At 42.1% G+C, this 23347-nt stretch overlaps 1 pseudogene across 1 annotated transcript in view; it reads left to right on the forward strand.

Moving 5' to 3' along the window:
* The window catches only part of LOC307007820 (zinc-binding protein A33-like), a 40902-nt pseudogene extending 21564 nt beyond the window's left edge, over positions 1–19338 (forward strand). The window contains exons 2-6 of the transcript XR_013800712.1: positions 11660–11755; positions 11861–12091; positions 12209–12231; positions 12313–12431; positions 18413–19338. The product of XR_013800712.1 is annotated as a zinc-binding protein A33-like (transcript). The remainder of the gene's footprint in view (positions 1–11659; positions 11756–11860; positions 12092–12208; positions 12232–12312; positions 12432–18412) is intronic.
* The last annotated feature ends 4009 nt before the right edge of the window (positions 19339–23347 follow it).

Genomic DNA, 23347 nt, shown 5'->3' on the forward strand with positions numbered 1-23347 from the left:
CAAAACCTGTCATGACATATAAATGGCAACACAGAAAAATATCAAGTCCATTTGTTAATGTCTTAAATATGATTATGTTGAAATAAAGTCTCTTGGTGTGTGTGTGCTTCTTTGGGGAAGGAATGTTTGGGTGTCATATTACATTTGTTGAAGTGTGTGTGGGTGTTGGAATGTTGGAAAGAGACAGCTCTCTTGTCTGTTCAGACAACGAATGAAGTGTATTAGAGAATCACGATTCATTAATTTGAAAAGCAGCTGTCAATGTGGCTACATATCCCCCTTTTTGTTCGATTAAGTCAGGGGATGGACTTCATCGAACAACAACTTAGCACAATGGATGACAGGTGGTTTGCTAGGCTGATGGTTTGGCACCCCCTTTCCGGGGATTCCGTGTGAAACCTTCCGACACAGAGTTTGTGAGCTTGATGGTGGATGTTGGCATCTCGTTGAGTCTGGTGCAGGATGCAGGACCAAGACGAGTGTCGGGGCGTGGTCGGTGACCTTGGAAAGATACAACAGTATCAGCTGCGGTCCAGGTTTGGACACAGGTGAGTGGTATTCAGGCTTGGAGGGTTGTGTTGACAGGAGCAATGTTCGTGAGTTGGGACCCCCTTTTCTCAAACCAGAGATCTCCTTCTGGATCTAAGGTGACGTTGTAGTTCTTACAGGATGGGAGTTCCAGTGCTGTCTGGTACTCTTTGCTCGGAAGATGGTACCATGACAGGTTACCGAGGTGTGAGATGGCACCTGTCGGTGCTTGAGTCGGCATACTCTGGCTGAGCAGGTTGACACGGCTGGTTGTATCATGCTGTTCGTGAGTGACAGTGGCTGTGTGCGCAGGTGTGTTAGCCAGCCATCGTTCACCTACAATCTTTGCTTGTGTTTCTGTGACTTGTGTGCGAGGCTTAGCTTCAGCAGGGCAGCGTGTGTGGCTGACCAGGGGTTGCAACTCGCAGATTCCTTCGGTGTTGTCTCTGAGGAAGGGCTTGCTAGGGCAGAGATAGTGAATGTCTTTGGTCAAGGTGCACCCGTGCAGGTTTGGGGCCGGGTACAGCAGGGTGTCGCTGTTGTGGTAGGCCACCACGCCTGGAGTGCATATCTTGAACTGGGTCCTGCTTTTCCAGGACCCGATGTTGACAATGTCTTTGAGCCTGTAGGCTCGGTTTGACTCGATGATGGGTAGGTTTAGGAGAAAACCCACTTCTCTCTGCTCGGGGTTGACGTGAAGTGGTGTGGCGCAACCCAGAGAGTAAGCAAGGTGTGTTTGTAGAGGGTCAGCTGGCGTGGTGATGCTGGAAGCCAGCACAGTTCGCACAAGGCTTAGTGGTTTCAGGTGCGGTGGGATTACACCTGTGGCTAGGCTGTCATTGGAGGAGCCAACCTCCCCCAGCATGTCTGTCGTTAGCGCTGTAATCAGCGGAGTCTGGGCAAAGTCTTTCTGGAAGATATTAAACAGCGGTTTCATGGAGTTCACAGTCTGGTTCGCTGCGTTGACACTGGACATACCAATGTTAAACAGAGTTCTGTCGGCAGCTCCGGCTCCGAGCGACGCTTCCAGGAGCCGTTTGGAGCGGTGGTTGGTGCTTAGGAGTCCTGATTGCTTAACAGTCATTTTCTCAAGTTGGTTGAGCATGTGTTCGACCTTGGCCTTGGCCTGAGAGAGGGCGTCCTCTGTCCACTGGGCACTTGCCCAGATGTATGGTGCCACGGTGCTGGGGTAGTGTGCTCTGTAGACCGGGCGGGGCTGGATGCGTCGACCATGCACTCGCTGAGTGTAGGTTCCGCAGTCGGTGATCAGGAGTCTCAGTTGTTCTCTCGGTGGCAGCTGTCCTCTGGATGGCTTACAGCACGGCATGGCGAGCCACAGCGGCAACCTGGTACAGATGACAGGGAGAGAGAGAGAGAGAAAGGGAAGGAAGAGGCAAACGAGGGTTGTCTTTGGTTGGACAGGGCAGTTCTTTTACTTTGTGGGTGGCAGCTAGGTTTAGCTCGCCTTGGCCCATGTTTTGTCACATCTTTCTGCCAGCCGGTCGCTTGCTTCAATGTCTCGTCAGTGACTCTGGTGCTGTGTTGTACCGCACATGATGCGTCATAGATAAACATTGGCATGACCCCCCTTTTGCAATTGTTCATCACAAGGTTTTGCGCTGTGATGTCAACAGGTGCAGAACACGTAATGTTGTCTGCATGCAGCGTGTGTATGTTATGCAGCGGTTTGAGGCACTGGCTGTCAGTGAGTTTAGACGGCGTGCAAGGGAGGCAGGAGGGGTATGAGTGGAGGCAATGCAAAGTCTTTGTTGTGGTGTCAGAAGCCCGCATGTCCGCTATGTTGGGTGTTGCAGACAGCGGAGTCCGCGTAAGCGGCACAGGGTTAGGCAGTGTAGCCTGTAAAAGTCTTATGCAGTGTGTAGTCGTTGCAACTGTGAGGGCGGGTGGGTGGGTCGGATGTGACCACCGCTTTCCGTTTAGTGCGCCAGGCTTGGTGCGGGCATGAGTTTGGTCATGTAGCTGCAGGTCAGTCTTGACCTTGGCGCAGCATTTGTTAAAGTCTTTTGTGAGCTGGGAGGTGCAGGGTAGCGAACTTGAAACTTGACCTGGTGCTAAGTCTGTGTCGTTGTGACTGGCTGTGGGAGTTCCCATGAACTGTGTGACCTGACCGTCTGGCTCTGTGGAAAGTCTCGTGACCTCTGTGATCTGACAGTCTGGCTCGGGTGGCCTGTGTGACTGGATGGGGAGAGGTTCTGGCACTTGGGCCCAAAGAGTTCGCTTTTTGAAGTCCAGTAAGGGCTCGAAACGATCCAGCAGGTCTTTGCCAATGATGAGTGGATGAGTGTTCATTGGTGAAACGTACACAGGGTGAGTCAGCGACATAAAACCTATCGACAGGTGGATTACGACAGGCTTCAACTTTGAGTCTTTTGAAAAGTTGAGATGAGATCACAGTGAGGTCTGCTCCTGTGTCTATCAAGGCTTCAAGTTTCACTTCCTTCTCCAAAGTGCAGGCTAGGTAGGGTTTCCTGGTCACCCCCCTTTCAAGAAGGTTTCCCAGAAACTGTGGCACCGGGGCTGTTGTTGTCAGCCGGAGTGAAGGGTAGGTGTTGTCAGTTTGTGATGCAACAATGAGTTCACTAGTTGGTGACTGACAAACAGTGTTCTGGGGGGCAGTCGCATGGAGGGAGTGAGTGGAGCTGCTATTTGGTGATGTAACAGCAAGGTTCATGGGTTGCGATTTGATAACAATGTCTGGTGGGTTGTCCCCGGGAGGGACGTGTGGCTTGCTGCGGGGGCAGCTAGTCGGAACAGCACTTCCTGGGACTTTGTGATGTTGGTCCCAGGTGTGATGTGTTGTGCTGTTTCGTGTAGGGTGTGCAGCTTTCAGCTGTGGTGCTGGAGTGGAGCTGTCACTTTGTGGTGTGACAGCTAGCCCTGTAGTCTGTGGGGGACGAGCAGTGTTCGTGGTGCTTGGCTCAGGCAGATGGCAGTCAGACAGGGTGTTGGTTTCAGTTCTTATGCTTAGACATAAGATGTCTGGTTCGTCCTTGTCTCTCTTGCGATGTTTCTTGTGAAGAAACTCTTTCAGCATCCTCATGATCTCTGCTGTCTCCGACGTGGCTGCACTGTGTTTTTCTGGTGTGCGATGAGGCTTGGGCTTACCAGTAGCATGTCGAGAGGGGTTCCAGGGCCGGCTTTCTGGGCTTGGAGTTCTGGACGGCGGGTGATGCTGGTCCCAGAACCTCTTAGAGCGCTCGCTCCGATGCTTTGGATGAGCACCGTCACGGTTGTGCTGCCCTCTGCTGGCTTGGAACGGTCTTGACTCTCTGTGGTAAAGTCTGTGACTGTGGTGCTGTTGGGCACCCTCTGTGTCTAGCTCTGAGCAGTGCTCAGAGACAGAGTCGATTGTGGGGTCTTTTACAGTCTTTTTGGGAATAGTCTTTTGCTTGGTGTAAGCTTTGTGGACCAAGTCTCGTAGCTGTTGGGTGGACATGCTACGTGGACAGGCCAGAACGCCTAAGTGATGACTCACTGTGGGATGCAGATTTCGGAGGAACAGCGTCCTGAAGTTGACATCTTCTTCCATACCGGGCTCGTTTCGTGCTCCGAAGTAGGCGTGTCGGAGTCGGCTGTAGTAGGTCTGTGGGTGTTCAGGTCGGGCCTGTTTGACGTCCATGGCGGTGAAGACCCCTTGTTCTGATTCTAGATCAGAGAATTCACGGATCAAAGCTTGTCGCAGCTGCTGGTAGTCCCTTTTGACAGTCTCTGGTTGACGGTCTAGGAAGCTGCGCACGTCACGGCTAGAAGTAATTCTGAGCAGGTAAAACTTGTCCCAAGCTGTCACGTTGGCGACAGTTTGCAGGTGAAAGTCAATGTCTAGAAGGTAAGCATGTACATCATGGCCTCCTGCAAGGTTTGGAGTGAACGTGGGGATGTTTCTGGCCAACTTGTCAAAGTTTGTGGGGGAAGAGCTGTTGCTGGGGGCCCAATCCGTCTGGAGGGGATTCTGACCCTTTTCAGCTCCGCCCCCTTCAGCTTTGGGAGCCGTGCCGCGTTTAGCGTTAAGTGTTCTCTGTGAGGGCCCCCCCCTTTCTGCTGACAGGGGTTTTTGTTGGCTGGCTGGTGTGTACCGGCTGGTCAGGGGAAACTTTGTGGTGTGTGTTTCCCCTACCCGGTCACTATTAAGTCTGTAAGAATGTCTCAGTTCTCTGTGAACAATGTCAAGTTCGTCTCTGAGATCATGTCTCTGCAGAGTAAGCTCATGGATTTCAGCTCTGGCCACCTGTAAGTGTTTTTCACAGGCTGTGGCTTTAGCGTTTTTGTCTCTTAGTTCAGTCTTTGCTCTCTCGAGGAGAGCGTCACTTTGTTGGAGTCTTTCGTCGAGTTCTTTACAGGTTTCTTTCTCCGACTGTTCTCTTCGGTCTGTGGCATCCTCTTCCTCGGTCAGGAGAAGTAGCTGTTCTAGACGACTTTGGGTGTGGGCCTGGTTCCTCTGGGCCTCCTCTGCTTGAAGCTTTAGCGCTGCTGCTTCCTGCTCCAGGTTGATGTGGCTCCTTTCGCTGAGCCGTGCCTGGGCGACGAGTTTGTGTGCGAGGCTTCCGACGATCTTGGCCCAGTCCTTGTAGTTGTAGCTCTGTGTCGGATCGTGGGTCATCAGTTCGACCAGGTCGGTGTCCAGCTGTTCTCGGCTCCGGGGCTCTGTGTCAGCAGCGTCTCTTGGCAGGAAGTCGGTCGTCATGGCTCTCAACCACGACTCGAGTTCGTCCCACTGGGCAGCCATACTGGACGGCCGTGACCTTGGCACACTGTAGGCGAGAGAGAACACAGAACACACACACAAAGAGACCAATGCAAGTTCGTTTTAAGGTTAACGAGTTATGATCATACGGCTATGCCGTTTATGAGAATTTTGGGGCTAACTGATGCCAACAGTTAGACAGTTCACGGAGCCAATTAGCTTGGGTCGTCTGAGGACCTGCACTAGAGGTTGTGACGAGCAGTAGCCTGGCGGGTCACGTGGTGGCCCCGGCTGCTGGTGGTCACTCTACTGCTTAGCTTCCTTGATGGCTCTCTCAGGTTACTGTTTCTAGGTGAAATGAAAGAAACAAATCACAACAGAACAAAGGATAGAACAGATCAAAGTGAAATAAGATCGAACAATAGTAACACGGTATGTGTTAGAGAGAATAAGGAGGCCTAAGCCTATTACCACTGCCAGAGTTTACGATAGGGCCTACAGGTGAGTGGGGCTATCGGGGTAGAAAACCTAGGAAGATGGTGAGGCTTGGAGAAAAGGATAGGGGCCAAACACTTAAATGACCGGGGAATATCTAATATTCTGTGGCTTATACTAAGTGTATGGGTTTTACCTTATTTAGTTTGCCTGGGGTGAAATGAGGTCACTCAGGTGGGAGCCGGCGGCGCGGTCAACCTTCTCGATGGTCCCAAACACTCGACCGCTGTGGACCCAGGCCCTCTGTTGCTCTGTGTACCACGGTGCGACCTTCTCAAACAACTTGCGACCTTAAACACAACCTGGCAACATCAAGGTGTCAACTGCCAGACAACACGACAAAAATTGGGTTTTCCCCGGAACCCTGCCCCTCCAGAAGGCCCTGGTTCAGGTAATTGTCCCGAAATTGCCTTGTGTGTCAGCTGGCGTGGTTGACTTTACCCTTGGAGTGCTAAATTGCTGATGTAGCAGTTGCGTGCCGCCCCAATGGTAAGAGACAGAAGAGTCCGAGGTTCACTCACGGCTAGTGTCGGTAGTGAACGACCAGGTGACCCCGCTCGCTGGAAACCAACCAGAGATGACTGTCAAATCACCACAGCGCCCTAGGGAGAACTACATATGAATACACAAAGAGGGGTAAACAGGTGAAAGTTAAAGTCAATTAAGGCTTTCTTGTTTAAACCAAGTTTAGTAATTATGTATGTAGAAGTAAAGGCAAAGGCTTTGAAATAATGATAAAACAAAAAGGGAATTATGATAATGTTGGTGATTATCAGAATGACCTAACCTAAAAGAGAGATAAGAAAATTAGGAATAAAAGTACTAATAATTTTTTTTTTTTGAAAAAAAAAAAATTTAATAAAAAAAAAAAATTAATAAAATAAAATAATGAAAAGACAGGATGACCCCAGAAGAAGAGACAGGCCGCAGTAGTGGGTCTGTCCCACAAAAGGGGCGTACCTCCTCTCAGGGTCAACCTGTTTGAACAGACAAACTCATTCAAATTAAATTCAAACTGGTTTAAATTCAAATCTAAATAAGCCTGTGCAGAAATGTAAAAATCAGGGTGATATTTTATAATAATCCAGATAACATTGAAGTATCAGTAATTATTATGAAATAATCAGAAGGGAAATACGAAACAAGTACACACTTCAAAAGAGTGAAGGGAGGAAAAGAGTGGCACCGACTTAGTATCCACAAGGCCACGCGGTGGCGCTGTTTCCTTCTAGTGGATGACAGTGGCTGACAGCCAAACACAATTTAAATCCAAAATTTAAATCTGGTTTAACTCGAATTTAGATAAGCGTGTAAGGGAATTGAGAACTCAGAATTATATCGAATAATAATTTAGATGCATTAAAGTATCAGTAATTATTATAAAATAATCAGACGAGAAAACAGAAATAAAGCAATTCACACAGAATTGGAAACAGAAAAGCGAGTTGAATGAACCGCTTTAGCGGGAGGCGGCCACTGGGTGGCGGACTTCCCTCTAACTGGGCTCTCAATGGCTGGGCTGGGATTTAATTTAAGTTTTAATTCAAGTCTTGTTTGAACCAAACTCAAAGTAAATGTACCAGTCACAAGCAGAAAAATTGTCTAACACAAAATAATATTCGCACGAGCAAAGCTGTAACTGCCAATAATTATTTAGAATTTTAGACAAGCTAATTCACCATTCATTATGACACTTGAATTTGGAATTTAGCAGTACGAGAGCATTATCTGAAACGGCCACGAGATGGCGTAGTTGCGCTCATGCAGGCTGACGTCGGTGGGAGGCGGTGCTCACGCAGGGTGACGTCGTTGGGGCGCGTATTTTGAGGCTTAAACACCTAAAGGACCTCTGGTGTTTAGTCCGCGGAATTACAACCAATTTAAAATGTGATTCTCGGTCACACGCTGATTTTCTGCAATAAAAATCACAAAGGGACAAGATCTGCGGATCTTTGGGTGCTATTGCACAAGAGCGTGAAGCAGGGTTTCTTCGCTGCAAAACACAATTGTGGGCAACAGGACTTTTCGTCTGTTGCTAGACTCCCGTAGACATTTATCCAAATAGCACGGATTTAAATGTATTAGGTTTTCGATTGATTAGCTAAGTCAACGTTTAACCAGGAGTTTTATCGTTTTGCTGAATATCACTGGGTTCACCACGAATTCAATAACGACATTTGCATGCAAGGCCTAATATGTTTGGAAGGAATCTCGCTTAGAAACATATTTATTAATACCGGTAATACGCACGTGAGAGTTATTCGTTCACAGCGATTTCAACAAATATTAGAAATGTATCGACTGCAGAGATATTTATTTATCTCTTAACAGGACATTTGTAATATTAAAATACTGCAGTTAGCATTTAACAGTGCCAAAATTGTCTAGGCATATTTTTAGCAACTTGTTAAAGTATAACGTTACTGACTTAGGCTTTTTGCCTGGTCAGTTAGGAGTGAGTTCGCGTTTGCGACTTATCTCACAATTTCATAACACATGTGCACAAAAATTATTAATAACCATATAAACACTGAAACTGGATATTGCTTGTAAAAAACAAAGTTTGAGATTGCCAATAAATTCTCCACCAAAACTGTAATGTAAATGCCTTATGCTTCGGACTCTGGGTCCGTATGAATTAGCTCAAATGATCCATAGGGAATTTTAATAACTAATCATGAATATGATTAATATTTTGCATATTACAGTTACATTAAATTGTCGAAAGTGAAAGTGGATTATATGAATATATGAATAATCAATCACAACGAATTATAATTCCTCATTCATATATCAATAATCTTATTTCAGATCAATGATGAGATAATCCTTAAGGGAAATTAATGCAATTATCAAATCGGTGTTCGTCCAGCGACCAACCGTCAGATTAAATGATCAATCTCTCAATAAAGCTATCCTTTCTTATAAACTCCAAGAAATATTAACTTTCTGGCCGTGAACATTAATTTTCCTGTGTTTATAAAATTAAAACTACTTAATGTTGTAAATAATAAGAGCTGGTAGCTCGGGTCGTGAACCTCATTGACGTTTGTATTTTTACACAAGCATTTTTCACAGACACAGTTGAATATATTGTTTTAATAAATGCAAAACTACGGAATATAGAATATAGTACTACATACGTCTATGTACTTACAGTTAACAAACAAGACAAAACGGATATTAGATGAGAGAAGGAGAGTTGGAGAGAGAGAGAGTGAGTGAGTGAATGAGAGAATGGGGGCGCGCGCGCCGAAGCACGCGCGGAGGTTGTAGAGAGAGAGAATGGTCACGAGTGGCCATAGAACAGCAAAAATCACAGACCTTCAAGAGCCATCAATGCATCGAACCTTAAAACATTAAAACTCGTTAGAGTTTGATACTTGCAAAAGGCCGTGTGTGCGTAATGTGTCTGAGAACAGCCTGCGTGTGGCCTCCTCGGAGCAGAGTGCGCGCGCTCGTGTCTCCTCGGACAGGGCGCGAGTTTTGAAGAAGGCCTCTTGTGGAAGTGATATGTTACTGAAAGAATTCAGGCTTCGTTCGTTCGACTCGTAGGTGGAAACGAACCCAGGAGAATTTGAAAATGAAACAAAAGAAACTTTATAAAGGAAATAAAAAGAGACGGACTCCAGAGAGGAGTCGATCGCGGACTTCACATGATGAGCAGACGAAGGCAGGACGCGAGAGAGGGAGGAGGAGCTCTGGCTTTCTTTTTAAAGACTGTATGGGTCACGCCTTCGTTCGGCGTGATCAGCCAATAGCCTTCAGCATTTCGAAAGCGGGAACTTTCTTTGTCTTGTCAAGACCCCAGTCTGTGTAATTTATGACAGAGCTCCGGGACTAGTCATTTCTATGACTGGAAAGAATTCATATCGAAATAATCATACCATTACAGTCTATTATCGAGATTCAACTCCGTTAGATTTAGAGAATTACAGAGACATCAAACACTTCCGATTTAGATTATAGGGATACAGAGTTACATAAAATATACAGATTAGGAGCCTTTAGAGTTTGATTAGCACACATTAAAACTTACATTAAATCCCAAAACCTGTCATGACATATAAATGGCAACACAGAAAAATATCAAGTCCATTTGTTAATGTCTTAAATATGATTATGTTGAAATAAAGTCTCTTGGTGTGTGTGTGCTTCTTTGGGGAAGGAATGTTTGGGTGTCATATTACATTTGTTGAAGTGTGTGTGGGTGTTGGAATGTTGGAAAGAGACAGCTCTCTTGTCTGTTCAGACAACGAATGAAGTGTATTAGAGAATCACGATTCATTAATTTGAAAAGCAGCTGTCAATGTGGCTACAGGAGCGTCAAGAAGAAAAGATCTATCTTTATCTTTATTCTCCGCTAAATTTAACCGAAGATGCCTCTCAGTAGCTACAAGTGCTGCCATAGACCGCCCAATTGCTCTGGCGGTCTCCTTGGTCGCCCTGAGAGACAAATCTGTTGCCCGACGAAGTTCGCGAACATCATCTGAACTAACTCCCTCACTCTTGTCCAAATCCCCCAGCAGATCAGCCTGATATGCCTGGAGCACTGCCATAGTATGCAGACATGCTCCAGCCTGACCTGCTGCCGTATATGCTTTTCCCACTAAATTAGATGTTGTCTTCAGGGGTTTAGTGGGAAGGGGCGGGGCCTTCAGGGACGATGCTGAACCGGGAGACAGATAGCTCGCGAGCGTCTGTTCGGCCGGCGGCATCGCTCCATATCCATACTCTTTCAGTCCCCTAATATCTGAATATATATGGACTTGGGGACTGAAAAGCCGGGACGAGTATGGCTTATTCCACGATCTAGACAGCTCACTGTGCAGATCGGGGAAAAAGGGAAGACCCCGCGATGGAGGTGAAACACTAGAAGAGAGAAAACGCTCGTCTAATTTGCTTTTAGGACGAGCGCCAACTCTCTCTGCTGGCCAATCAATTTTTAATTTATCAACAGCCCTAGTAATCACCTCCACCAGCTCATCATATGCTGGGGAAAGAGATGGCGAATCCTCTTCCCCCGTGATTGTGTCACCATGAACGCTTATCACATCTAACTCCTCGGAGCTAGAGCAATGAAGCATTGTGCTCTCTCTCCGGGCGGAAGAAGCCGCAGGGCGGGCTTCCGACACCGGAGAAAGAGCGCTGGATCCCTTAGCTAAAGGAGGAGATAAGGTCCTCGGACCCGTCTCCAACCCCGCTGAGAGATCCATTTGCGATCCCCAAGTATGCCTTCTCGGTCCAGCACCCTGAGGATCGCGAGCCTGGCCACTCTCGTCAAAGAGTGACAGGCGGGAGCGGAGCATGCGAAGCGGTAACTGCTCACAGTGTACACAATCAGCCCCCTCGAAGGCTGACATCGCATGCTCCACTCCCAAACACATCACACAAAGCTCGTGTGTGTCCCCACCCGTTAAATAACGCGGGCAGGGAGAAGCACACTGCTTGTACAATTGTTTCGCCATAATATATATATGAGATACAGACAACAGTAAATAGGACAGACAGAATGACACAGATCGCTTTGCTGAGACAGAAAAAGCTAATGCCGGTTTTCACCGGATGTGCTTTTATCAATTCCTGGTTATGACGTCACCCGCCCGTGGCGTTCGTTCATTCATTCCATTGGACTAAGTTGACAGTGATGCTTCAGACGCGTGCACGCTGGAGGCGTTCCCATGGCGTCATTTCGACGCAGCGCGAGTTCCCTCGAAAGTGAACACACATTTGTTTGATAAAAACATGATTTCTTGATCATGTTCATCCTTTCCAGATTATATAATTAAAATATATATGCAGACATGCTTCCTGAGAATGACCCAGTCAACATATAATTAAATAAATAATAATAACAATAAAAACATCCAAACATACAATATTTAAACCTCTTAAAGCTGCATAAGTTTCACAGATTTTCATCTTAACCTGTAGGAGGAATTTAATACAGCGCTGACGTCCCTACAAAACAAGCTCAAACATGGAGAAGAAATGAAGAAAAAGTGTGATAAAACAATTCAACACATCACGGTGAGGATATAAAGAGTTAAATACTCAACATTCACACACACAGAGTGTATTATTGACATTAGTGGAGTGTGTGTTCACACTGAAGTGAATGTGATGTGATTTCAGTCTCAAGCTGAGCACACAGAGCGTCAGATTAAAGAAGAGTTTGAGAAGCTTCATCAGTTTCTCAGAGACGAAGAAGAAGCTACAATCACTGCACTGAGGGAGGAAGAGGAGCAGAAGAAGCAGAGGATGAAGGAGAAGCTGCAGGAGATGAACACACACATCTCAGCTCTTTCACACACACTCAGAGACATGGAGGAGATGATGAAAGACAACGACGTCTCGTTTCTAAAGGTGACAAATCAATCTGGCTTCATTCTCTGTGCAGAAAATAACTTGTATAGAGAGACTCGCTGACAGTGAGAGTGTTTGATAAGATATTAAAATGTTTTTAAACTCTATATTTTCCAGAACTTTAACGCCTCAATGGAAAGGTAAGTGAGCTGCTCGTATCTCTTCTCTCAGTGGATCTGAACTCAAACTCACTGCAGTTCTGAGTCCTGAATGTTCCTCAGAGTCCAGATCTCACAGCCGGATCCACGGATGAGTTCTGGAGCTTTGATTCATGTGTCGCGTTATCTGGGTAACCTGCCGTTCAGAGTCTGGAAGAAGATGCTGGAAACTGTCCAACACAGTGAGTCTCAGCAGATCTGACACCAGTGCAGAAGATAGTGCAGATAGAAACACACACAACATCACATTTGATAGAAATTCAAGTGATTATTAAAGGGATACTCCACTTTTTTTGGAAATAGGCTCATTTTACAACTCCCCCACAGTTAAACAGTTGAGTTTTACCGTTTTCGAATCCATTCAGCCGAACTCCGGTTCTGACGGTACCAGTTTTAGCATAGCTTAGCATAGATAATTGATTCTGATGGGACCAGTAGCATTTCTTTCAAAATGACCAACGAGTTTCAATATTTTTCCTATTTAAAACTTGACTCTTCTGTAGTTAAACCGTGTACTAAGATCGACGGAAAGTGAAAAGCTGAGATTTTCCAAGCCTATATGGCTAGGAACTACTCTCATTCCGGCGTAAGAATCAAGGAACTGTGCGGCCGTACCATGGGTGCAGGCGTAATGATATGACGAAGCACCTGAAAATAGTCCCCAGCTCGGTAACTTCCAACATGACCGGGACTAAGTTTGTGTAGTTTTTAGGTGGCAAATTACTGTGCGCATGGTTCTGTGCGTAGTAAAGGGCTGTGATAGTAAGGCGAGGGTATATTCTACCGCAATGTTACACCGAATACCAACGACGAACAAAAAGAAACTAAAAAATCAATGGTTGACTGCTCTGAACATTGATCTAAAAACACAGATAGAATCGATCAAAAAATGGCATGTTTGCTCAAAGCATTTTGGACCAGATGACTAGAAAACACGGACAGTACGGTACAGCGTCTAAAGGATACAGCCATCCCAACAATCTTCAATGTACAGACAGGTCCAAGTGCATCATCATCATCACCCATATGGCTGTAAGTACCAGCGATGCGCGGGTCAATGTATAAACAACCCGCACCCGACCGACGTTTTCAACTAACCCGCCCGCAACTCGGACCGCAAAAAAAAGAAAGAAAATATTGTAAGTTACCCGACCCGCTTCCTGACCCGCATTTTTTTAAGTAGCTAGTAAATGCTCATCGCGTCATGGGCCATAGGAGGAACTAGGGGTGCGCATTTTTCTGAATGCTGTATGATATAGCCTAGTGTTTTGTAATAAAGGCTTGATTTATTCATTTATTTCGTTTCATTTTCTTAATATTAAGATGCTGCATGTGTTTATCCAGTCTAATCGAAGTGTGCGTCTCTCTCCCTCGACTTTCCCAACAAAAACCCCCCCGCCCCCTCTCAGCAAATACATAAAACTGACATTAGCTATATGCGTTTAAAAAGTAGCCTATTAAAATGGCACAATGGCATTGCTCAGTTCAACGTGTTGGGAAATCGGGCATTTTGTCCCGTGTCAGCTTTTATTCAAAAGTTAATAACGCGCTCAACATTCAGGTAAATAAGGATTTCCCACTTTCATCTGCAGACTGCTCGTGCGTCATCCTCGCGCAGTTATTCAGCCAATAAAGTGTAGACCTATGTATTTCATAGAACATTGTGTCTAGTACTATATAAATGACAAAGGTTTAATTGGCATCTTTATTTCAAACGACCCGATCGACCGCGACCCGAATATCATTAAAAATATTTTTGGATGACTCGTAACCGCGGGTGACCGCAGGCACCTGCTCATTTTGGATCAACCCGCGCATCACTGGAAGTATTGTATGACAATTTTACTTTTTGTAAAAGCACTGCCGTTGTTATCTTCCTGTGAAATGCAATCAGTGAGTGCTAGGTTTCCTCGATCATTTGTCTTGTACAGTATATAACGTTAGTAGTTTTGTTGTAGGGTTCTGGTGAGGTAGCGTATAGTTTAATTAACCCTTGTATGGTGTTCGGGTCTGTTTAGATGTTATCAGGGCCGTTTGAAGGAATTTGGGGGCCCCAAGCAAAATGGACATGGTGCCCCCCCCCCCATTATTATATAATGTTTAATAATTATTAATAGTGCTGTAAATTAACAGTTTATTGTAACACACATTATGTCTATCATATAATATATTGGGTATCGGGTAATAATTAAAAAAATGTTTGTAAACCTTTAAGGAACCATTTTTTTAAACGTCTATAAACATTACATAGATAGACGGACCAGATATTCCTAACACTTTGTTAAGGGTTACTAGTTGGTTTGTAAACTGTCTATAAACATTATCTGGAAGGTTATTATAAAGTTGCGACAGATGACTATAATACCTTGTTAAATAGTTAATAAACATTAGCAGTAAAACACGTGGGTTGTCCTGATACTGTACTTCAAAATGTAACAGTGTAAAAATTGCCACACAGAATAAAGTAACTGTTCAAGGTCCATTGGTAACTTATAAAACTGTTACTACCGTATATCACACGACACTAGCACATTAAGATAAGCTATGAAAAAGTCATGTTCCTCTGCCTCTTTCTGGTTAAATACTGTTTATAGATGGGTAAAAAGACTGTTTGCTAACTGTTAAATGACAATTAACTAAAGATTAAATAACTAACAATTTACCATCTATTAATGGTTATTATAAAGTGTTACCGAAAAGATATGTTAGCATTTCCATATTTTGATATTAGAAGGGAAGGGATGCAGCTGCTTTCACAACTAGCCTACCAATGCTTAAAATCATCCCAAGCTAATGTTTGATGCACAGAATTTATTGTGTGGTTTTCCTAACCCCCATAAATAGATTATCACGGTGGAATAGTTAGTAGGCTATAGCATGCTATGCCACTTTCATCAAAACCTATTACAAGCTATAGCAATGTCATGTCACTAAATACGATAAACAGTGATTCTGGAACAGATCTGCGTCTTCCTTATCCCGTTAAAAAAACATATTACAGCAAAAGAAAAGTTGCACTAACTGTTCGTTACCAGCAGCATTTGCCGTCAGGCAGGTAGCTAACATAAACATATTTTTGCTAGCCTACCTGCTGCAAAATTACACCATTTGTACAAGACAAGTAGAGCTATTTTATCCAGTGTAATTTATCACTTACCACTATCTTGTTTTTCTTTTTCTTTTCTGCCTTCCTGAAGCTTAATTCCGCTTCATTATGACTACCGAGGAGGTTTTGTATTTTGCCGGCCGCAGAGATCGCGTGGTTGGCTGGCTGCTGTCAGCGAGAGGGGCCCTCTTGAGGGGTATCCCGGTAACAGTGTCATTGCACTTTACTGCATTGACTATCAAAGGGGTGCTCACGCAGTTTGTCGTTGCATTTTATTCTTAACCAGTCGTTGTCTTGGGGCCCCAGGCCAGCTCGGGGCCCCAAGCAATTGCTTGGTTTGCCTGCCTTGTCGCGACGGGCCTGGATGTTATCTAAATCGTCTCTCACAAATGTCTCCATGCTACAAGGCTCCCTGTGCAAGCAGGTTGTCACGTTGGTTTGTTGACGGCAAGTGCTTCGTCATATCATTACGCCTGCACCCATGGTACGGCCGCACAGTTCCTTGATTCTTACGCCGGAATGAGAGTAGTTCCTAGCCATATAGGCTTGGAAAATCGCAGCTTTTCATTTTCCGTCGATCTTAGTACACGGTTTAACTACAGAAGAGTCAAGTTTTAAATAGGAAAAATATTGAAACTCGTTGGTCATTTTGAAAGAAATGCTACTGGTCCCATCAGAATCAATTATCTATGCTAAGCTATGCTAAAACTTGTACCGTCAGAACCGGAGTTCGGCTGAATGGATTCGAAAACCGTAAAACTCAACTGTTTAACTGTGGGGGAGTTGTAAAATGAGCCTATTTCCAAAAAAAGTGGAGTATCCCTTTAAATATATTTCTAAGTGATTCTGAACTGTATTTCAGGAAATCATCAGATCATACAGCGAACTCATAATGAAAAGTCTATTCCTCATGGTTTATGTTTATGATTAGGATACAATCGTGATTATTGAATACTGATATTAAACCGCTCCGTGCAGATAAAGGTGGTGGTTCACCAAAATGAAATATTAAAAGCTTTCCACAATAATTTATGTCATGTCCATTATAATAAATAAAAAAAATGTTGCATTGAAATCATTTTTATCCTAAAATAATGTTTTATTTCTATTGTAAACTAAGCATTTTGTCAGGTCCCTTCTCTGGTACTTCACTGAACTTGTTTTTAGAAAATATTTAACAAAATGTACAGCGTCAAATTTTGTAAGTATTTATTGGTGTTACTTTCTCGTGAAAAAAGAAAGATATTTGATAAAAAAAAACTGACTATAAAGTGATGTCGATCAGTCTGAACCCCGTCACGCCAACTATTCTCTGCCTATAATAATTTATAATCATTTTCACCCATATGTGACATAATTTACCAGAAATTACATCATTCAGGTCTTTTTAACAGTGTTGCATAAGATGGTAAGTGGATCACTTTTTATTAATATTTTTGAGGCCTAGTCAAGGGGGTGTACTTTCAAGCTTAACAACTCAACCCCGTCATATAAAAATGAAGATGTAAAATTATTATTTTTCAAAATGTTACTTTAATCCATAAGTATACACAATGTACTTGTTTCATTGCTGCCATATATGGTCTACTCTCCTACACTACAAGACCAGCAGTGGCCATTTTGTGCAGGAAACCTCAACCTCACATATCTGTATATTTCTCATTATTTCGGGTTTAAAACTTGTGACAGGGTTGATACATTTTTCACTTCATTTATGGATCATTTTAATAAAAAATAAAAAAATTATATAATGTGTCGACTTAAACACTGACAAACATCTTATCTCAGAAATGGCCGCCAGATCAGCAGCAGAAAGACAGTGTTATGCAGATGTTGATCCAGAAAGAAGGGCACAATATGAGAAAGAAAAAATAAAAAAATATATAAAAGTGAAGACAATGCCTCCCTTCAAACCGGTTACAGTCTTCAACCCCGTCACACTTTTATCAACCGTGTCACATTAATATGTTTGGATGAAATAGGGAAGGCAATTACAAATGAAGGCATTTCTTGCTGATTACCACTGACATGTTCAGGACGAACACAATACAATTGTGGTTTTAGATAAATATATAAATTTACAATATTATTTTATAAATATAAAGAGACCACAGACACACAATTTGCCTATTTTAACTTCAGCCCCCCCATAATGTGAAAAGTATCATAAATGTTGCATTTGTATTAAGTTGTTATGAGGGACACATGAGCCGAATATTCCCAAATCCCAGTAATGACCCGTGTCCCGTTCATAACTCAAGGCCGAATGATTTCCGTGATTCAGATTCCAGAATCCAGTCATGAAAATGCACAACAATAATAATTCATTTAATTTAAAGAATATATTTTTTTGGTTCATGGTTTAATTTAGTAAATCTGTTTTTCAGCACTTCCCCAAAAATTAAAAGGATAATTTTTCATGTGATTACCACTGTTTTTTATAATATATATTTGTATTAAATCATAAAAAGAAACTCAGGACTTATTATTATTCATTACATAGGACTTATTATTATTCTTAAACATTTTAATAAATTATTAATGTAAAAAAATAAGTTGTTAATCTAATTCATTAGCAATTATTTAATTTAGTTGACTAGATTTAGTTTTTATTAATTTAACTGTAATTTTAACTGATGATAATAATAATAAACATAATTGAATAATACTGTTTATTTATGTAATGATTGATTAATACCAGATATTTTCTGAGACGTTATCATACTGTGAAAATGTCACACGTCACAGGAGGGTCCCCCCCCCCACACACACACACACCCCCGCTGGAGAACACTCACTAACTTTTACTCTGAGTACATTTTAAATGAGCTTTTTACTTTTACTCTTGTAGATTTTTAGACCGGTAATTTTACTTGTACTTAATAAAATTTCACTGAATATTTTGTAGAATATTTTATTTCTCTTTCCACTTCTGCTGAGAGACTGTTATGATAGCAGGATTTATGATCTCTTTCAACAAAGTGTTTATGTGTGTTTTACATTTATATTTAAATACATCATATCTCATCCTCTAATCTGATGTTATTCTCTTTGCAGCGCCGTTGACTCTGGATCCAAACACAGCACATCCTCGTCTCACACTCTCTGCTGATCTGACCAGTATGTTGCGCAGTGATGTATGTAAAACACTTCCTGATAATCCAGAGAGGTTTGACTGGTTTGCATGTGTCCTGGGATCTGAGGGCTTTAACTCAGGAACACACTGCTGGGATGTGGAGGTTGGAGACAATACAGGCTGGGATCTTGGAATAACCACAGCATCAAACCAGAGGAAGGGACATGTTTTCTATAACTCTAATGTCTGGCGTGTGCAGTACCTGAACAGCAAATACGGCTCACAATCCCCAGAGCAGTCTTTACTGTTAAACAGAAGCTCCAGCGTGTGAGAGTTCAGCTGGACTATGACAGAGGAACAGTGTCATTCTCTGATCCTGTAACTAAACACTGTCTGCGCACATTCAGGAGATCCTTCACAGAAACTGTCTTTCCATTCTTATCTAATATCTGCACAACTCCTCTGAGGATCTTACCAGTTAAACTGTTTATTACAGCAGAAAATCACAGTTAAATCTGATTCTGCTTCTGGATTAATACAGTTTTGCAAATTATGCTTCAATAATAACACTTTAATCAAAGCGTCTCATTGATCAATCACATTTCAATGTAAAGTTAAGAACCAAATTAACCCTCGTGTCTCTTTAAGGACATGTTTGTCTCTTTCAGTTTTAATATATATATATTATATATTTTTTTTTAAATCATTGTTCCTGTGTTAATGCTTATATGTTAATGCCAACTGCATACATTTTGGCACAAGTGTGTATTTTTATTGGAATTTTCTGTATTTCCTCATAAATCACTGGGTACAAACTTTTTACACTCAGGACCTTAAGGACAAAAATGTTTGCATTAAAATCCATTAAAACTGCCAATTTCTTTTTATCACATTTAACTATAAAATTATGCCGTCTTTATTAGGCTAATAGACTTTTGTTCTTTTGGCAAGGCATCAAAATAAATAAAAAAATACTATTTTTTTACAAGATGTTTTTTCAAGTTTGGTCTTTACAGCGAATATTCACTTTTTCCCGGTTTTCTGCTTCTGCATATTAGAGTCAATTGGATAAATTATTGTGTAATAATTGTGTGTGTGTGTGTGTGTACTAAATATTTTTTATTTGTGCATGTAATATTTGATAAAGAACAATTCTACTGTACTGTAAATCCCAAATCCCAAAGTAATTATTATTATTATAAATTCAATACTTAACCATTAAATAAGTCATAAAATAATATAAATGATTAAATTCATGTTTACAATATGTAAGACAAGATAAAGTATTGACACATTTTAGTAATCTTCTTGCCAGTGAAATCCTCATATGTATATTATCTGTTGGAGCTATTTTTCACTTTGTTTATTTTAGGCTTAAGTTAAGTTATAGCCTAATTTATTTTCTTTATTTTCTTGTTAAAGTTAATTTGTTTTATTTTGTATTTATGCTTATTTTTTGTTCACTTATGTTGTTGTTTATTGGTCACGTGGTGCTATGTTAATTTGCATAAGTAGGTCAAGGTGGGAGGGACCTCAGGCTGCGAGGGCATATGGTTTTTTACCAGCGTAAGAGAGGCAGCAGAAAATGTCTGTGAGCTTGCTTATATGTGCAAAAAAACTTCCTCAAACTTATTTTTGCTATGGACATTAGTTCACTTTGGTACCTCTAAACCTGCGTAAAGCCTAACCCATGTCGTAGCCGCAGTGGCCATTTGAGAAGTTTGATATTATTAGTTTTATGGACAAATAGCCACTACATTATCCTTTAACTCGAGTTCAGAAACATATGAATACAGTGAGGCAGCAGCTGTTAATATATTCATGCATAATGATTGATAGAATAACAAGCAAACTAAATACTTTCAAACCATTATTTAGAACAGTTTTAAAATGTTTGAAAATTGTAATATTTTTAATATTTTATCTTTATATAAAGCATCACACCAGATGCAAACTGGTGCACTTCAATGTATTTTAAGTACAACTGCAGTGACAGATATAAGTCATAATACCATAAATAAGACAAAATGAACTGATGATGTAACAGGACCTGTTCTCAGTGACTGCAGTGCATGCTGGGATTTGGTGACCGTAACATTAACATTGACGTTCATAGATGATAATCTTCACACAGATATTGAACTGAATCAACACTGAACAATGACACTGTTGTGTTTTTAGATCTGCTTTATAGCAGAATTGATTTCTGTTTGCATTATTGATCATTATTTTCCTGTTTATCTGTAAAGCTGCTTTGAAACTGAATCTGTATTGTGTTGAACTGGGAGCGGCTTACGGTTAGCCAGTTAAAAAACTAAAAACTATAGTTAAAAAACTAGTAATGACGTGTGCAGTTGCTCACTGGTTATGATGATACACTTCTCATATCAAGAGAAAACTGTATATCTACAGCCAGGAGTCAAAGGAAAATGGATAAGGAACTGGATATGAGGAAATTTAAGTATTACCAGTGTTGTTGTCAAACCCATGATTCAACACACAGTCTATTATTAACCAGTGCTGTTCAACTCCTGAAGAACTAACTTTCTGCAGTTCAGCTCCAACACACACTCCTGTAGTTTACAAGTACCCTGAACATCTAGGTGAGGTGTGTGTGTGTGTGTGTGTGTGTGTGTGTGTGTGTGTGTGTGTGTGTGTGTGTGTGTGTGTGTGTGTGTGTGTGTGTGTGTGTGTGTGTGTGTGTGTGTGTGTGTGTGTGTGTGACAGGCTTATGTAGTGATGCTATAACACAGTATTTCACAACCCTGTTCCTGGAGACTCATCAATATTTGTGAACTCTTCCTAATCAAACTCACTGAAGCAACTCATCAGCTCTTTAGTAAACGCTTCAAAGCTGTGTTCAAAATCATGAACTTCCAGAGTAGATGTAGGAACGTCATGCAACGAGTGTTTTTAGGGGCACCAGTAACAGTTCTGGCTCTTCCTCCTATACTGTGAATCCTGATACTCAATGTCATGTTAGAACGGCTCATAAAGATAATGCGGCACGTGAATGATTAGTTTCTGCCCTTCCAACTCTTGAACAGCAAAACAACATGGACTCTGTTATATGTGACTATCTATTCACTGTATTAATGTCGCGTACAGACACGTCACTCTCTATTACTAATAAAACCTGAACAGATTATTACATTACCTTTACAGTTTAGTGATGTTATTATAAAGTATGCATGGGGGCCGGGATAAAATCCTGATATAATATACATTTTTATAATGAACCAAACAAAATTGCAAGTAAACTCGACTGTCAGTGATCAACCTGCATTTTCATGTGGAAAACAGTTGATTTTTTCATTACTTTTTAAGAATTACTGCCATGTCTTCAGACCGAATTATGAACCGAAGCAAGAACATGCAATATTTCTATCATGACAACTCTCAGAGAGTTTAGCATGGTAACGGATATGGCAATGTTAATGTATTTGGTCTTGGAGGAATAGATCCGCTACACCGCTGTTATTATTGCTGCTACTGCTGTATACAGCGAGATTGACATTACCCGTAACAGATCTATACAGGTGGAGCTGGGGAACTACAGCAACACTGATCAAGTATTTGAATGTTGAACAACAAGCTCATTGGCCGCTGATGCAACAGGAACCAATCAGCTGCGCCATGAAGAGAACCATGTGATGCCGGCAGATTGAGTTAAAGACCATCAGCCGGTGCATCTAGAGTTTCATGACAGAACTTTGTAAAAATATCAATCCGGTATTGTGCAGCTTCAGCACTGGACACTGCAAGACCAAACTGCACCTCATCTCTGCATTTTGAAGTGTGTTTTGTCAATCAGACAGGGGTGGATGGTGTATAAGGGCGATTTGGGCGACGCACTACCAACTGGGAGAAAGAGGATATTTTTTTAAACAAATTCTATCAGAGCAAAAGTAGTTTTCAGTGTTCTAGACAGTTTATCTGTCATTGTCCAATCAGATTCGCCAGACTCAAGTCACGTTTCAAATGGTCGTGCCCGCGACTCCCGCCTCTCTGGGCGAATTCATTGACGTGGAAAATCGCCCAAGCATTCTCCCATTGACTCCCATGTTAAAACTTTTTTTTTGGAAAATGAGCCTTCAATGCATTTTCAATGAGGATTTGGGACTCGCACTTACGAGCTTGCGTCATACGCAACTGAGCAAAGAGAGCGAGCGAGGGGGATATCTTCGATCAAGTCACTTGCTACTTTCAAGATGGCTGCTAATATGTGCAATTCCGTTGTGTCTCTGAAAGAATTCCTTTTAGTCGACGATCCAATTTAGACAAATTGGCATTAAAACAATCAGGACATCCAAGCGGTATTGCACCTTTCTTTTCCCGGTCATCGAAACGGTGTAGCGTTCTGGACAAGATTTGTTTCACAAAGACTGCCCAGAGCTTCATCTACAAGGTGGAATTTTAACAGCAGGATCGTCAACACTGTGTACAAGAACCGAGATGCATATTGTATGTAGTTCTCTGCAAACCTATGGTGGCATCATGCCTTCAGTGTGTCTTGAACAACCACACATAAAATGTTGCACATATTATATTGGTATTTTATCGTATTTGACTGTATTTGCATACTTGAATGTAGATAGATTTATGAGTGAAGTTACCAACACTATAGCTCTCTCTCTCTCTCTCTCTCTCTCTCTCTAACACGCATACAGACACAGAGAAAGAATGTTAACTTGTGTATAATTCCCAATTTCTATTGATGTATTTGCACTTTTAATTTTGCTTAATTCTACAAGGCAAATAAATTAAGTTAAAACTTCCCTGGCCCCAATTGTTTTTGTAAGAACATTTTCTATGGTGTCTTTATTATTTTGTCAGAATGCACCAGAATGCTTCGTTTGTATGTGAAAATCAAAAAAAAAAAAACTTATGGGGGAGGATGCCCCTACAGGGGTTTG

This window comes from Phoxinus phoxinus (genome assembly GCF_949152265.1).
Source record: "Phoxinus phoxinus genome assembly, chromosome: 12".
NCBI classification, from domain to species: Eukaryota; Metazoa; Chordata; class Actinopteri; order Cypriniformes; family Leuciscidae; genus Phoxinus; species Phoxinus phoxinus.